General features: G+C 42.5%; 1 long non-coding RNA gene across 1 annotated transcript; it reads left to right on the top strand.

Annotated features, from left to right (window-relative positions):
- The first annotated feature begins 10,031 nt into the window (after window positions 1-10,031).
- LOC138361132 (uncharacterized) lies at window positions 10,032-10,732 on the top strand. Its single transcript, XR_011226805.1, has 3 exons — window positions 10,032-10,151; window positions 10,259-10,395; window positions 10,504-10,732. It is a non-coding gene; the product is annotated as an uncharacterized lncRNA (long non-coding RNA).
- The last annotated feature ends 5,544 nt before the right edge of the window (window positions 10,733-16,276 follow it).

Raw genomic sequence — 16,276 nt, 5'->3', positions numbered from 1 at the left:
TAGGAAAAAAAAATATATAAAATAAATAATTATATATTCTCTCCCACTCAAAACACCCCTCTTTCTCTTATATATATTTATATATATATATATATATATATATATATATATATATATATATATATATATATATATATATATATTCGCCCTCTCTCAAAACACCCCTACTCTCTCTTATATATATATATATATATATATATATATATATATATATATATATATATATATATATATATATATATATATATATTTATATATATATCCCCAAATATGAAATAGATATTAATTTACTTACATGTTAGTCTAGACGGAGATGGGGAGTGGAAGGTTTCAACACAAACTGTATGTATACTAACTAACTGAAGGAGGGGCGTGTGGTGTCCTTATATTTGATGATCAAGTGGGGGGGGGGCGGTGTTGCCACATACAATACCTCACAACCCCTCCCGCCGTCGTGTGAAAGAGAAGGGTTAGGGTTGCTATGGGGAACTTTTTTTCTCGTCTGGCGGTCATCTCTATGGGAGTTGAGCAAAAAAAACCCAGGTAGGCTGTTTATGGTCTGAGGAGGGTGGTACCCCTTGGAGGGTGAATACACAATACATGCAACATCTCACAGCTCCTGTGTGAAAGAGAAGGATTAGACTTGCTATAGAGAACTTTTTTTTTCTCTCGTCTGGAGGTCATCTCAATGGGAGCCCCAAAAACCCAGGTAGGGGCGCCTTTGTCCTGAGGAGGGTGGCGCTCCTTGGGGTGAATACATGGTCACACTCTCACTCTCGCACACACACACACACACTCACACACTCACACACACTCACACACACACACACACACACACACACACACACACACACACACACACACACACACTCACTCACACTCACCCACTCTCATATATATATATATATATATATATATATATATATATATATATATATATATATATATATATATATATATATATATATATATGTCGTACCTAGTAGCCAGAACTCACTTCTCAGCCTACTATTCAAGGCCCGATTTGCCTAATAAGCCAAGTTTTCCTGAATTAATATATTTACTATAATTTTTTTCTTATGAAATGATAAAGCAACCCTTTTCTCTATGTATTAGGTCAATTTTTTTTTATTGGAGTTAAAATTAACGTAGATATATGACCGAACCTAACCAACCCTACCTAACCTAACCTAACCTATATTTATAGGTAAGGTTAGGTTAGGTAGCCAAAAAAAGCTAGGTTAGCTTAGGTTAGGTAGGTTAGGTAGACGAAAAAACATTAATTCATGAAAACTTGGCTTATTAGGCAAATCGGGCCTTGAATAGTAGGCTGAGAAGTGCGTTCTGGCTATTAGGTACGACATATATATATATATATATATATATATATATATATATATATATATATATATATAACTGATTAGAACTTACGTCTCTCTGTACACATCAAGAAGTCAACACCAGCAATCAACAGCCAATTATTGCACAACTATATTCTACCCACCTCAAGACTCCGCTCCAATATAGAAGCATCAAGAAATATGGACCAATAGGCTTTCTACAAACACTTCTATTCAATACCCATTGTTTCTGTTCTGTCTTGTGTTGATACTTTTAATACCCTATTAATATCCCCTCCTGTTCTGTCATGTGTTAATGCCACATCACCCTTCCCACCTCACTCAAATGTAGATATATATATATATATATATATATATATATATATATATATATATATATATATATATATATATATATATATATATATATATATATATATATATATATATATATATATATAAGTGGCTGTCCCACAGGTAATTGGATCATTTATGAGGAAAATATGGAGGAGTGTACTTCTGCCACAGACGACCAACTTAATATTTTTCATCAACCGGCGAGAATATTTGTAGCTGGATTTAGCAATTCTGGGAAAACTAGCCTGGTGGTAAATTTATGTGTTAAATACCACGGGAAATTCTCAAAAATTATAGTGTCAACTGCAAATAATACTGATCATCCTATTTCAAAGAACCCCATTTTGCAAAAAAAGGTTACTCTCTCCCAAGGGCTGATTAACCCTTTAGAGTATAAGAATCCTTTTTCAAATGAGTCAGTTTTGTATATAATTGATGACTTATACCTGGAAGCCATTCAGAGTCCAATTATAGCCAATATCTTCACCCGAGGCAGACACGATAATATTTCTGTAATTCTAATTAGTCAAAATTTGTTTCCCCAGGGGAAATATGCTAGGACAATAACTCTGAATTGTACCCATTATATATTAATGAAGCAGAGAGACATAACCCAACTTGAAATTTTAAGTGGACAGTTATATGGGCGGAAAACTATTAATAATTTCGTCGAAATATACCGACGGGCAATATCCCAGAGAGAGTATGGCTATTTATTGGTTGATCTGACAGTTCCTGAGACATTACAACTACGAACGGGGGTTGTCAATGAAGACCAGTGTCAAATTGTTTATCATATGTGAACAAAAAAAAAAAAAAAAAATGCCTTTAACGACGCAGAAACGGTCAATTCTTACCTCCATCTACAATGACATTTCTACCCCGGGTGGTTTCACAGGATCAATTCAAAAATTGTATAAGGCTGCCAGACTTAAAGACACCAGCATCAGTATTGCAGATGTGAGGGAATTTCTCCGTGGGGAACGATCTTACACATTACACAGAAGAAATTTAGTTAGATTTCCTCGGAGAAAAATATTAGCTCCTAAACCCCGCACCATAATTGCCTGTGATTTGGGAGACTTTTGTAGTTTACAAAAATACAATAGTGGTGTAAAATATATTTTGATTTGTGTCGATGTTTATTCTCGCCTAATGCAGACTCAAACTTTAAAAACAAAAAATTCAACGGATGAGGTAGCTGCCCTAAAGAAGGTGTTAGAGGAAACCTCTCAGTTTCACGGGGTAAGACGAATATTCACCGACCGAGGTAGAGAATTTTACAACAGGACTGTTCAAAATTATCTGAATAAGAAAAATATTAAGTTATATAGTGTGTTTTCGGAAATGAAATCTAGTATAGTGGAGCGGGCCATCAAAACTTTAAAACATAAACTGTATCATTATATGACCCAGGCTAATTCTTTACAATACATTCACATCCTTCCAAAAGTTGTGAATGTATACAACCACACTTTCCACAGAATACTAAAAAATACTCCACATGCCATCCATAAGTTGCAAAACATTGAAGATATACGAAGACAGTTTAAGGTCATGTATTTAAACAATGACCACCTCATAACTTCCATCAGTCCACAACTGCAGGTTGGGCAGTATGTACGACTAGCAAAGCGAAGGAATACATTTCACAAGGGCTTTTGGCCCCAAAATACAGAAGAAATATTTCAAGTGTCTCATATCGATAGAACACAACCAATTCCAACCTATAAAGTCAAAGATTTAACCAACGAGCCGATCAGTGGTATGTTTTATGAGCAAGAATTGATTTCAACAACGCTTCCAGACTATTTCCCCATAACGATATTACAGTCTAGGAAGACATCGAAAGGACACAGAGAATATTTCGTCAAGTGGAGAGGGTACCCAGATTCCAGCAATTGCTGGATTAAAGCTCAAGACATCGTCAAATTTTGAAAAAAAAAATGACAGTTCATCAGGACTCTCTCGTAGAGAAACACCATCAACTGTTATTTTTATTAAACAATTTATCACCCAAGAAGCGGAATAAACTAATCAAGGCTTTAAAACGACAGGAAATTGAATCAATTTGTGAAATTTTTGCCAATTTTCTGAAACGAAACATCCCAGTTCAACCTCAGATAATTAATGGACTACAGAGGTATCAGAAAGACATTCGTTCTGTGGCGCGTAAGAAAACTCCATTGTACAAAAAGAAAATCATTTTAACCTCTAGGAGAGGTGGTGCTATATTGGCAGCTCTGTTACCTTTGGCTGTATCGTTAATTTCCTCTCTAATTAAGTAATTACGTAAGAAGAGAAAAAAATGGTGAAAGAATATTGCCTAGTACCACGACTCGTTGCCGAAAAATATTTATTTAATAAAAACGAGAGTACTCCATCGCCTCTTAATGAGGTGGCTCCACCCTCTTCCACCAGTGGTAGAGGTGGAAATAAGTCCTTCTCTTTAAAAAACGAAAGCAAATGGGACAATTCGGCTAATAATGTTGGTGGCGGCTGTAAGCACCTTGGCTGTGACTCTAGCGGTGGTGATGATGGCGTGGGGGGAGTGGACACTCCCCCCACACCCCCTCCAGCAACAACAACTTGTGGACGGTGTTGCCACGGTAGCTCCTTTGAACGATATAGCCCTACCAGACAGGGGGGACTGGTCAGACAACCTTTAAAAGATATTGCCCGCCCCCCCGCAGCGCCGGCCGCCGCGCAGGTGCCCGTCGCCGCGGGCTTCTTTCAACAAAAAACGCGGGACAGGTGCGACCGTCGCCCTTTAAAAAAACAAATAAAAAAAAGGATACATTCCACTCTACCGCCTGAGATGCGGGTAGCTGTTGCTGGGTCCTCTCGCCACAAAGCCACCACCACCACACCCCAAAACCCAAGGCTGGACAACTTAATAAATGTGTATTTTAAAATAGGGGAAATTCCCCACGTCAAAACATTATTGAACATGTTTGAACAAAACAGTCAACAGGTGGTATGGGATAGTCGCGGGAATTTATTAAAGCCTGTGCAAAATTTAAATATTTTAGATATAATTAAAACTATAGCCTTTACTAAGGGGCAATTTAGGACGGGTGACAAGGCAGATGTAAGGATTTTACTGAAGGTGGCTGGTGTAGACCCATCCTTTATACGTAATTCTCGCGCCAGATCACAGTTAAAAGGGGGTAGGGGTATCCATAGGAGGCCCCATTGGGAACCGTATTGAAAAAAAACCTATATGAAGCACATCTTAAACGACTTTATATTCAGTTGTGTATCCACCATGGAGAGAGCTTCTACCCCCCCTGCGGCAGTAGAGGAGGGAGAAAAATCTCCCCTATTGAAGCGTTTGGTTGCTACTCAACGTTACTACAAGTTTGTCGAACACAAAAGTAGATTGATATATGCCTTATGGGATTGTTATGGCCGTCTTGTGTTGAGTGCTCCCCCAGAACGGTTTTTTAAGTCATTTGGAGAAACGGTGAAAAGGTATGAGGAGTATTCATCTCAGGAGATCCAGACAGAGATTTGGCAGATGGAAAAATTAACCTTCCAACATCGTGATATGATTACAGCCTTTGAGTCTGGGCGGAGTGTCTATGGGCACATAAGGTGATCTCTACCCCACACCCCTTCACCCCTCTTCCCCCAGGTGGGTCACAGGTGTATTTAAAGGTCGCCCACCGCCGCTCCTGGAACACTATACTACAGTTGACGACGACGAGCTCCCCACACCCGCCCTCTCACCATGTCTCTGGCTTGTATCAAGACCGTCAGCGACGATATCACTGACTCCCACGCCTTTGGGGTGGGGGACGTCATAATCTACGACCTGGCAGCTGCTGTTGTGCGACCCTATGGACTGGCTTCCGTCATCTGGAAGACGTTCTCCTACGCCCGTGTGGAACGTGAAGGACTGGGTAATGCCAATAGGGCAATAATTCGTTGTCGGTCTACCCTGGGGGACATTGTTGTGAAGATAGCCCCTCTCCCCTCCGACGGACAAGATCTCATAGAGGAGCCCGTCCTTTACTTCAGGCCCACTTTTGTGGGGTTGATTTCTGCATTCGGGGCAGGAGCCCCCTTCGAGTCAAACCCAATAGCCCAGGAACAAGTGCAGACTTCCGCCGACACTCACTACGTCACTAACGTCACCCTGGATACCGCCAAGAACCGCAGATACTGGCTCAAGATGAGCCTAACAAAGGTGGGCAATTTAATGGCGGCAACCCCAACCATGACTCGACTAGTGGTACCCTACGGCTTAGGGGCTTCCCGCGACGGTATGGTCAACTGGCACAAGGACATTGGACCCATGCTGCTGTCTCTTCATCAAGAACTCGCCAAAGTCAACAAAGAGTTAGTCATCCTCAAACGACCTGCTACTGTTACCCCATCAGTGGCACCCCTCCCGTTCGACGACCCAAGTGCTGATAATCTTACTATAACGCTCGACGCCGTGGTGGGAGAGGGTGGTACCACACCAAGAACCTCTTCTCGTTCTACTCCTCCAGCACCACCAGCCACACCCAGGAAGAAGAAACACTCTCAGGAATACGGCTCCACCTCCACCGCCACCTCTCCACCGCCCCCTACAACGTCAACCTCAGTTAAACGGAGGATTGAGCCACTCCTCGACTTTGAAACGGGGGCGAATCGCCGTATCGACTCCATCCTCGATGGAGAGTCGCAGGAAATATTCCTGTTATCCTCCCCCCCCCAAAAACAACGAAAGCCGTAACCACCACTCCAGTAAAGAAGATGAGGTAGTGGCAGCTACAGTAGCCCCGGCGGAAGCAGCAGTGGAGGTAGCAGCAGCCAGCAGTAGTAGTAGCGAGGGGGGAGTGGTTAATCACTATTCTTAAAAAATGTGTGGGAATCTTCACCTGTTGTAGTTCTTTAAGTAGTTTAATAAAATAAAATATAAGTTATGTTGTTTATTTTCTCCCTTCTTACAAAAACCCATCCCCTGTATATTGGCCTTTCAGTACATAACGGGACAATGGGGGAAGAACATTACATATATCTTACCAGTCTCGATCAAGGAGATATTTACAACAACATGAGTTCAGCATTTACAAACACCATCCCAACACTACATTTAAACCCTTCCATTAAACATGAAGTGGCTTTAGTCAACATACTCCTCCCCAGGCGAATTAATGCCATCATCAAAGATGAGGAGGACTCTGGTATAGATATCTATGCCACTTTTAAACGTGGAACTCTTTCTAAGAGTCCAGAACACCTCATATACACCTTCCACCCAAAAACCAACATATTATCAAGAAACATCAAATTCATTACAGACGTGGTTAGTCGACAAATAACAACCGACATGCAGCTTAGCTTTAGGGATGATTTCAAAATATACTTCTCAGATAAAGAACCAATCCTCACCTATGACCAATCTGTAGAGAGGGTATTACTAGCTTCAATTCTTAACAGTGGAAGTACTGGCTCATTAAATTCTCTCAGCTTTCAATTTAAACACAGAATAGCTAATGTACTTGGTTTTGACAGCAGTCGCAAATACACCATTTATCGAGCAAAAACAGATGACATTACGTCAGCCTCCAAGACTGTGGCCTTATCGCCCCCAGACATTGACGGGGGTTGTGACTATTTACTCATTTATAGTGACGTCATCGAGCCTGAACGATACGGAGGGCAGATTGTAAATATCTTAGATGCAATCAATTATCATGACTCATATTCTAGAGGGGCTCACCCTCTAGTGTACAAAACATTAAACACTAACACGTTGGAGAAAGTAAGCATTAAAATAACAGATCAGTTTGGTCGAATGGTTAGTTTTGAAGATGGGAGGTCGGTTACGGCGGTCTTACATATCCGCCCTAAGGTATAGCAACATATATATAAAGAAGTGTTTAGCCTCGACTTAGGTTATTATAGGAAGAGACCTCAGAATGCGAATACCGTTCCACCCACCCTCCCAGGGGGAGTTCGGGGAGATATTCGCACCTCCCCCTAGGAGACATGGGATGAGAGGGGGGGCGATGAATGACATACGCACATTCCAAGCGCCTTATCTCAGATCTGGTGGAGGTTTCTTTGGGACCTTGGCTGGTATTGCTCGACGGGCCATACCATTTTTCATGAAAGCTGTAACACCTAGCGCCATCGATTTTGGGAAAAATGTCCTTGGTGATTTAAGCAGTGGTAAACGGGATGTAAAAAGTGCTCTGAGAACTCACGGTATTGATGCTCTTAAGAGTGTGGGAAAGAAATTGGTAATGGGAGGTAAAATTAAAAGACTCTCTAGGCGAAAAAATAAAAATAAAAAATGTAAACGAGGCCTTGGGTATAAAAATGATGTGTTTTCGCTAACGTAAGCAGTCATACTTCAACTTTCGGAGGGATCATGGGGGAGCCTAGCAGAGCTGGGGTGAAAATACCACTAGAATATTATAGTTCCAGTATTATTGACCAATTTCCTAGAAGTAACAGAATACGTAATGTGGAGAGTTCAATTGCCTCTACGCAGCAAATAGACGTTCTACCTGTCAACCTCCCCATTAATCAACGTTTGCGGGATAATTACTTAGAATTCCGCATCCCTGGAACCCAGGGCGCCTTCTTAGATCTAGCTAATATTGTTATAGATTTTAAGGTATCTTTAACGAAAGATGACGATACCACAAAATTGGAAGAGGATGACCATGTGGAATTTGTGAATGGGTTGTCAAATACCATGTTTAAAGGTGTTCAGGTGTTTTTAGGAGAGCAGGTAGTTGAAACAAATACTAATTTTAATTATTGGTCGTTTATTAAATTAATTACCTCCATGCCTCCATCAAAAATGTCTTCCTTGGGGAGAATTGGAGGCTTTCGTAGGGACTGGAGAGATGACGACGGTATAATCACTAATGAGTTTACAAATACTTATTTTACTGGAGCAACCGCCAAGGATAAACAATTTATGGGTGATTTAAAAAGTAAAGGTTTGTCGATTTGTTTCCCCCTCCTATTGGATATATCATCCCTAGACCAATACATATTAGATAATATAGATATGCGACTAAGATTGGAGCTCTCCCCCCATGCCTGGGTCCTAAATACAAGCGTGGACGATGGCTCTAAGTATCGCCTGCATATGGATTATGCTAAGTTATGGGTGACGCGGGTGTTCCCCTACCCAAGTGCTTACCTGGCCTTAAACAGCTCACTGTTAGCATCCCCCGACCCCATAACCTATACTTTCAATAGAACCATTTCTAAAATATATGTTCTAGGTGGGAATCAAACTAGTCTCTTAATTGATCAACCATGGGCGCAAGTAATTCCACACAAGATATACATGATAATCGTTCCAATGAATTATTTCGCCGGTCTTCACCAAGGTAATGGATTATATTTTGAAAATGCAAAGCTGAAAAGTATTGCTATGTATTTGAACAATAATGCAATTTACCGAATTGGTGGCGATTTCGATAACCATTATTCCCGCCTTTATTATGAAACTTTGAAGACATTAGGCTTAGAGCGTGATTCACTACTGGCCTATGACTCTGTTAATAAGGGAAGATCAATATTCGCCTTTGACTTAACCATCATTCAAACAAAAGATTCCCTCCCTGTGGAGAAATCTGGCAACTTGCGTATGGAGCTTGAATTTGGTGGCGGTGTTACATATAACAGACTGGTTTTACTGTTTGGGGAAACGACCGGGGTACTATCCATCGATGGGCAGAGAACTGTTCTGTGTGACGTGCGAGCGTAAAAAAACATAATGAATTGTTATGATATAAATATTAATTTAAAAAATAATCTAGGGGATCGAACACTCTACCTAGGTTGTTATAATGCTGATGAGATAGAACATTTAAATATATCTTCAAGAAAACCTATTGTTTTCATAACTAATATTTTACCTTCAAATAGCAGAATCACTATGGGACATTGGGTAGGAATTTATGTTGATAAAGTTAATCATCGGATGTTTTTTTTTGATAGTTATGCAATATCGCCAGTTACTTACGGACGTCATTTTCAAGGATTTATTAAAACTAACAAAATAAGAAAGGTGTTTGGAATGCGCTACAGACTCCAGAGTGATTTTACTCTCGCCTGTGGACTGTATTGCGTCATGTTCGTTCATTGGGTGAGCCACCTGGGGTTGCCTTCAACAGTACACTACTTACATAATGTATTTTCAAGCATTACTTTAAAATTAAATGATAAACGAGCCCTTGCTTATGCAAGACGATATTTTCCTATGAAACATCATTGTGTTAGGACATTTTGTAGAGGTATAGGAGTTGGTTCTTATAGGTGGTGTAGAGAATATTTTTGTTAGCTAGGCAACCTACCTAACAAGGGGTGTAGCCTCCTATAAAAACCCCTCTCCCCCACCCACCCCCCTCAGAAGACTGTCTTCCTCCTACGAAATGGGAGGTGTCTCTCAAAAAACACCTGCGGGGAAGATTGAAGTCCTTGAAGGACCTGGTTAGTATTACCCTATCTTTCTGCTAATAGATTTATTTTATGTTTTATTTCCCTCAATGAAAAAAAGTTTGTATATCCTCTATTTCACCTCTTATGTTTTTCTCCAGTGCAGTTCTTGGGACCCGTCCACATTTGTAGAGTAGTAATTCTACGTGGGGGGTCTGCCCCAAACAAGATGCTGTTACGTAGTCTAATTGACGATGCCTGCTGTAGAGGACACAAGGCCGCTCCTGCAGGGGGAGAGGTATGTACTAGTTGTTCTTAGAGAAAAATATAATATTTTTCTAATAAAATATATAATTATATAAAAAACCTTTAATCACTATAAATTATTTCCCCCATCTCTTTCCAGAACACTTCCGATGAGAGAGAGGAGGAAACTCAGCCAAAAGGTGTCCACCCAACTCACCCCACCCCCCCAAGAGAGGGGGGGATGGGGCTCAAGACCTTCCCCCACTCTTCACTGATGAGGAATCGTCACAATTCTACTCAGACGAGGATGGGGGTGTGGGATAGGGAGGGGAGGGGTAGAGCTGTAGTAAGTGAAATATGGCAAGAGCACTCTGTAAACTACAATTATTAACTAACATAATTACTTATACATTTTGTAGTTTTTACCTAATAAAGCATTTAATAAATTATTTGATGTTTTTTTTTAACCTTTGGGGGAGGGGGAGGATTTATAATTTAATACTCCTTAAATACTCCCATATAAGGGAGGGGCCATTCAGACTTGTTCGAATATATATATATCCTTAATTAGTCCTATATATTTATAATGAGTGTAGTGTTTAAACGGAGATGACACAGTGTAAGTGACATGTGGTGGGGGCACACCGTAGACTACAATTTGAGGTGGGTCTATCTGTCACCCCGCTTCTGATTCCTTTTGTCCGATAAGTGGGCCTATCTGGCTCCCCGCCTCTGATTCCATTGTATGATAAGTACCCCCCATTGTTTGTTAAGTGCGCCTATCTGGCACAGAATATACTACTAAGAACTATTGGTTCTATAGTAATGACGTTAAAGAACAGAACCACAGAGTCAACATCTTCAGAAAACATCTAAAGAGAAACCCCACACCAGAAGGAAGAACTCTGCTACGAGCGGTGATATCTGAAGCAAGGCGAGTTTCTCGAGAAGTAAAGGAGGCAAGATGGTTTGAGTGGTGTCAAACTCTAAATGAACATAGTAGTCTTGGCAAGATATGGGGTCAGATTAAAACTATATCAGGTCGACCAGCCCGGCCACAGGCATGTATTCAACCATTGCAGGAGGCTGAGAGACTTGCTCTCCAATTTGCAGAAAGAACAGCTTCATATCAGCTTCCTGCAATGGTCCGAAGGCAGCAAGACCACTTAAAACAAGAGAGGATGACAGTCATTCATGAGGGCTTAGCTATAAATGACGAATGTGACTGTCCCTTCACCGAACAGGAACTAAGCAGAGCCAAAAAGGGTGGTAAGGACACTGCACCAGGTGCTGATAACATTACATACTCAATGATCGCACATGCAGGTCCTGCTGGAGACCGAGGGATGTTGGACGTCATCAATGCGTCTTGGCAGCAAGGCAAACTACCGCCCTCTTGGAAGAAAGCAGACATCATACCGATTCCTAAGCCGAATGAACCTGGCAATTACAGACCCATTTCCTTAACATCATGCGTTAGTAAAACTGCAGAACGGATGGTCTTAAATAGGCTACTGTGGAAGACTGGAGACCTTCATAAACACATATTTGGCTTCACTAGAGGTGTAGGTACTGCCAACTGCATAGCAACATTACTAGGAACAGTTAACTCGGGTCCAGCTATAGTGGTCTTCCTTGATCTGGAAAAAGCATTTGAACTTGCAAGCCCGCCAGCAATACTACACACCTTAGTTAAAAAAGGTGTGAGGGGGAAAATGCTAGCATGGATTCAAGATTACCTAAGTCACAGGTATGCCAGAGTAAAGTTGCAAGGACAAGTGTCGGACTACCACTTGAACGAGAATGGGACTCCACAAGGAGGAGTCCTCAGTCCTAGTCTTTTTAACATCCTTATGGAAAACCTTGTTACCATGTCCTTTACAGAAGGGGTTACATTGCTAAGCTATGCTGATGATCTAGCATTAGTCGTTACGGGTCCTTCACTTCTAAATAAAGCTCAAGGTGCTTTAGATCAAGTGACATCTGAATGCAGTGTTTTAGGGCTAAAAATATCTGCACAGAAGTCTAAGGCGATGAGACTAGGTGGCAAGGCTCCAGACAGGCACCTACGCATTCAGGACATTAACCTTCAGTGGGTTCCACAATATCGATATCTCGGAGTGTGGATTGATTTTAAGATGACATTCAATAAGCAAATTCAATATCTAAAGGAGAAAGCAAAGTCACGAATAAATATAATGAGAGCAATCACAGGGCCCCGTCTAGGAGCGGGACACAAAGTGTTAAGAATGTTGTACATACACGCCGTTCGTTCCCTAGTTGATTATGCAGCACCTGCCTTGCTCACTCTTTCTCCTGGTCAGTGGGCAAACGTTGAGGTTCTTCAAAATGATGCATTGCGAGTCATAACAGGTGCTCCCAGATGGACTAAAATCCTGAACCTAAGACTAGAGACAAAGCTAACGTCGATTGAAATAAGGGTAAAGGGGATTGCTGCGTGCATGCTGACCAAGATATTGACTAGACCTAGAATCAGTTCACTTAAAGATTTGATCACTGGAGCACTAACTCTGGACAGAAGAGCCTCCAATAGCAACAGGTGGACCCATTGTGCGTTAAACGCCATCGATACGTTTGATATGGCAAACACAGTCACTGAGAGGGGTGTCGACGACATACATGCAGACTTTGTTATACAAGCCCCTTGGGAATCTCTGCCAGCAGACTTTCAGATTATGGCTCTTGACGGAAAGAAGAACCAGACACATCCTCATCTGCTACGTCACATTGCACAGATGCATATAGAAGCAAACATGGCATCCGACAGCTTCACTTACTTCACGGATGGGTCAGTAGACCAGCAGGGACAGGAAACCGGAGCTGCAGTTAAAGCAGGAAACTCTGTATATAGTTGGAGGCTCTCAAATGGGTGTTCGACTTTACAGACTGAGATGCTAGCCATTCAAAAGGCTTTGGAACATGCTCTTGCTGAACACCGCCAACATGTTATCGTCCATACAGATTCGAGAACCGCCATTGAAACCTTGCAACAGGAACACATATGTGATAACATCCATCTGATCACCAATGTCTTATCATTCATGCACACACTCCACCGACAAGGCTGACGGGTGCTTATCAACTGGGTGCCAAGTCATGTGGGACTATTAGGTAATGACATTGCAGACGAAGCTGCGAAACTTGCTACTAAGAGGAGGAATGTAGACATTTACATACCACCGAGTCTCTCCCAGATGAAGAAAGTGATTCGAAACAGAGCAATGCGAAGGCTGTACAGTGACCACAACACAGCAGTTGCAACATCAGGATCTGCGGGTTGGTACAAGAATTCCACCAACTACGAACCACTTAGTTTGATGAAAGGGGGCAGTAGAACAACAGAAGTGCACTTACATCGCATCAGGCTTGGATACCCATGTGCATGGGAAATAGGCTTACGGGTTCCGGAAGGTGAGAGGATATGTCAACACTGTGGAGAAATGCCCGACAGACCACTGGAACATTATCTAACACAGTGCACAGTTACAAACCCGTTAAGATTTCACCTTCGATTCGACAGAGCAGAGGAAGTTGTTAAACACATATGGCAAAATCTTACTGAAGCGACCATACGGGTCATACATACTCATCCTCCGCCCAGGTAAACCAGAAACGGGCATCACTTAGTGGGCCAGCCAGAGGCTTAGGGCCCACGCAGGATTATCCCTGCTAAAAAGAAAAAAAAAAAAGAAAAAAAAACATCACCGGAGACTGCCTCCAGAGGGAGCGGCGGGAAATCCTCGTCGCGGAAAAAGTTGACAGGAGCAGCAGGGGCCTCAGAGCACCCGGCAGCCTGATGCCCCAACAGGCCACACCGGAAACAGGTACGAGGCTGCCGGCCATAATACACCCGGACGTAGTACCCCATAAGCCGGACAGAAGAAGGTATATCCGACCGCAGGCGCATCCCCAACGTGCGAATGTTTGTACGCCTCCCAGCATACCGCCCCGAGGAGAGCGTGTTCACCCGCACGCTGACAACAGTACCAAACCCCCCGAAGTAACGCCGGAGGAGGTCATCAGGGAACTCCAGGGGCGCACCATGGACACTGACATAAGTCAGGGCACCACTGCGGTCCGAAATCGCCACAGAGCCGGCATCGTCTGGCAACGGCAACGTACGCCCCCCGTACCGACGGAGGAAGTCCCGGTACTCGTCCTCCCCCATGCCCGTAACTAGCTCCACACCGTAAACAGCTTCCACCGGGACACGAAGCATGTCACACATCACCATCTCGATGGTCGGATAACCAGCCTTACAAGTGAACTCCAGGCCCACGGAGTTCACACGCTGAACAGGAGGAAGATGGCCCCCATGTCAGGACTGCCACGTCAACGCAGCCAGGCAGGCAACAAAACTGGTAGGGCAGAGACGCCCACAACACCTGGCGACCAAAACAGTAAACAACTCCAACAGCCACGGAGGGTCGGTAAACGTCCTCACTCCACGGCTGCTAGCAGTCGACCTAAGCTGTATATATAGAACAGATCCACGAGGCTTCCTCCTCTAACAACAACAACAACAACTGCAATCCGAGCCGTTTTCGACACTATAGGCGTCTGAATCCAAACATGAGAAAATCCACATTCTCATAAGAACACTAAGATATATATCCACTATTCAAGAAAGACAACATGATCCTAAAGAAAGGAATAATAACTGCATACCGCTAAATATTATCTATAAAAATTAAGAATAGCGTGTCGAAAATATAAATATTTCGTGAATCCGGTGTAGACGGCTACTTGTCTCACGAACACCGGGGAAGACGACGCTAGCCAGAGGTGTAGACGGCTACTTGTCTCACGAACACCGGGGGAGACGACGCTAGCCAGAGGTGTAGACGGCTACTTGTCTCACGAACACCGGGGGAGACGACGCTAGCCAGAGGTGTAGACGGCTACTTGTCTCACGAACATCGGGGGAGACGACGCTAGCCAGAGGTGTAGACGGCTACTTGTCTCACGAACACCGGGGGAGACGACGCTAGCCAGAGGTGTAGACGGCTACTTGTCTCACGAACATCGGGGGAGACGACGCTAGCCAGAGGTGTAGACGGCTACTTGTCTCACGAACACCGGGGGAGACGACGCTAGCCAGAGGTGTAGACGGCTACTTGTCTCACGAACACCGGGGGAGACGACGCTAGCCAGAGGTGTAGACGGCTACTTGTCTCACGAACATCGGGGGAGACGACGCTAGCCAGAGGTGTAGACGGCTACTTGTCTCACGAACACCGGGGGAGACGACGCTAGCCAGAGAGATTGTAAACATTGCCAAGCGAAGACGTCCCTTGTGCTTAAACGGAAGTTTATAAGCCAGAAACTATTAATATTAATTTTGTAACAACTGCTTGTGCCTCGTTATTGTTATTAAGGTGTAGGATTGTTTATAATAATAGAGAAGAGGAGAAGCAGTGACAACAAAAAGCATAAACGCAATGCATCAAGCCTATACTGACGCCTTCACTGTCGCCACCAGTCCCGTCTCTGTTTACACCACATAAATCCTAATGTTTACACCACATAAATCCTAATGTTTACACCACATAAATCCTAATGTTTACACCACATAAATCCTAATGTTTACACCACATAAATGCTAATGTTTACACCACATAAATCCTAATGTTTACACCACATAAATGCTAATGTTTACACCACATAAATCCTAATGTTTACACCACATAAATCCTAATGTTTACACCACATAAATGCTAATGTTTACACCACATAAATCCTAATGTTTACACCACATAAATCCTAATGTTTACACCACATAAATCCTAATGTTTACACCACATAAATGCTAATGTTTACACCACATAAATCCTAATGTTTACACCACATAAATCCTAATGTTTATACTACATAAATCCTAATGTTTACACCACATAAATCCTAATGTTTAC

The sequence above is a fragment of the Procambarus clarkii genome, unplaced genomic scaffold, assembly GCF_040958095.1.
Source record: "Procambarus clarkii isolate CNS0578487 unplaced genomic scaffold, FALCON_Pclarkii_2.0 HiC_scaffold_191, whole genome shotgun sequence".
In the NCBI taxonomy this organism is placed as follows: Eukaryota; Metazoa; Arthropoda; class Malacostraca; order Decapoda; family Cambaridae; genus Procambarus; species Procambarus clarkii.
Note: the sequence above shows the minus strand (reverse complement) of the source record. Positions and strands in the feature narration are given on the sequence as shown.